Source organism: Penaeus chinensis, chromosome 32, assembly GCF_019202785.1.
Source record: "Penaeus chinensis breed Huanghai No. 1 chromosome 32, ASM1920278v2, whole genome shotgun sequence".
NCBI lineage: Eukaryota > Metazoa > Arthropoda > Malacostraca > Decapoda > Penaeidae > Penaeus > Penaeus chinensis.
The window spans coordinates 28420948-28423447 of NC_061850.1; the positions used below are offsets into that span (position 1 = coordinate 28420948).

At 44.1% G+C, this 2500-nt stretch overlaps 1 protein-coding gene across 5 annotated transcripts in view; it reads right to left on the reverse strand.

Moving 5' to 3' along the window:
* Window positions 1-2500, reverse strand: part of LOC125042532 — a 140581-nt gene that overhangs the window by 137068 nt on the left and 1013 nt on the right. The window lies entirely within an intron of this gene.

Here is a 2500-nt window from a genome sequence, read left to right on the forward strand (position 1 = left end):
TGTACGTGTGTGTCGAGTCGGGTTAACGTCAATGACATTACGTAAAATTTTGCGGGTCACGCCCTTGCTGGGTCGAAGGTCATGCGCCTGGCTTTAGCTTTTTGCTTCCCTTGACCCTCGTCGCTGACCACCGATGCTACTCTGTCTCTGCGTTTATTGCTATTTATTTTTATTTTGGTGTTTGTTGTGTTAAGGAGAGATAGGGGGCGAGGGACCAGGTTGATAAATGTGATTATTTGTTTATTTATTTATTTTAAAACTTTTAAAGTGGTAAGTTATATATGAGAGAGAACGGAAGGGGTCTAATGTGATGGAAATAGTGATTTGAAAAGTACTATATGAATACCTAATGGTTAATACGAATGTTTATTTGTACCCCCCCAACCACACACACACACACACACACACACACACACACACACACACACACACACACACACACAGAAACACACGCACACAAACACACACACACACACACACACACACACACACACACACACACACACACACACACACACACACACACACACAGAAACACACGCACACAAACACACACACACACACACACACACACACACACACACACACACACACACACACACACACACAGCCAAACAGCGTGTCCTGAAGACCGAATGAAGACTGGCGACACATCCTAACAAGGTGTGATTGATAACCTATCACATAAATTAGACGTTAGGCAGATGTGCTAATGTTTCTCGGTTGCGGTTAGCCTGCCCACCCGGTCTGAATGTTAATACACACTCTACATGGACATTTATACATACACGTGTACGGACACTTGCCTTTATATTCCAATAACTATATGTCTTTTCAGTAGTTACTTGTCTATTTATTTTTGTAAGATCTATGTATGAGTGTATATTTAATTGATATTTCTATCTTACACACAAACACAATTTTCACACCTTTATACCTTTGTACACTTTGTTACGTATTTTCTTTGTGTTTCCCTTTGCCACGAAATCAATAATAAATGATAGAAATGAATACTGAACTTCACTTTTATGCATATATACGCATTATTTTTTTAAAGTTCGTACTTCACTTCACTTACTAATATATAAACTTCACACTTCAAAATAAAAACGCCTCTTGCTTCTAAATCTTCTACGCTCGTACTTCATCTCATAAACAAACGAGGCATTCCTTAAGTCAAACTACATGTAACTTGGTTTTAAACACCCTTGTATCTATGAACAGAAAGAGGTTCGCACAAAGTATCGGAATCTGTTAAGTAGTTGTTGATGCTGTTCCCGCGACGCGCGTGATGCGCATGATCAAGCTGGCTGCGCGAGTGTAAACATGAAGGGAAAATGTGTGTAGGAATCAAAGCTACTTCCCTTTTCTCTGACAGATATCAAGTATGTGTGAATTTACCAATGGGATACCACACATACGCACACATACTACTGTAACACACACAGACACAGACACATATATACACACGTGGAGGGGCAGTGTACATGTGTATATGTTTTTTAATATCATTATTTTAGTATACGCTTATAGAACTAGAGAACCAAACACATTTAAACAGATACATTATAAGTACCACAAGCAAGTCTAATTTTGTACATACATGACAAAAGCAAAGCCAGCAACCAAGAAATCTTCCGCGGGCCGTCGTGAGAACCACACAATGGAAAAAGGGAGGAGCAGGGAGTGTAAGGGAGGTGAGAAGAGGTGAGGGCAGGGGAGGGGAGGGGAGGGGAGGACGGGAGGAGGGTTAGCACATACCGGAAGGATGCGTTCCGGAAGTAGGATGAAGATGGGGAGGGAAGGTGAGCCGAAAGACAAGGCGACGGGAGGACATCCTGGGTTTAGGGATTTTCTGAACGTGGTCAAGGAATGTGTCGATTAATATAACTATTTTTTTTTATATACATATATGTTTTTTTTCAAGGAGGAACGAGTTTGGACTTCTCAGCTCATGTGATAATGAAATTCATGTCCGTTTTTTTATCCCCCGAGTTTCCTTAGATAGAAACGATATATTAAGCAGAGAGAGATATCATGGGGGGGAGGGGGGGTAGTGCAGGCTATGTGTAGTCTGCACTACACATAGCCTCTCCCACACACACGAAGGCGTCCCTGGCGGTTCACTGACGAAGCGGGTGTCTGTCAGATCGCGAACTCGGTGCCTCGGGGCACCCAGGGCCCGACAGGTACTTCAAAGGAACGCAGACAGGGAGCAATTACTTCTTCTCCCTTTCCCCTCTCATCCCCCTTCCCTCCCTTTCTTTCCCTATATCCTCCCTCCTTCCTTTCCTTTTCCTCCCCTTCCCTCTTTCATTCCCATCCCTCTCCCCTTCCTTTCTTTCTTTCCCACCCCCTCCCCTCCCTCTCCTACCACTTTCCTTCTCCTCTTCTCCCTCACTTCCCCCTCCCCCTCCCTTCCTCCCTTTAGTTCGTGGTCCGGCGACTTGCTAGAGGCTCCCCGTCTCCCCTCCCCACCCTCCCCTCCCTCACCCATGCA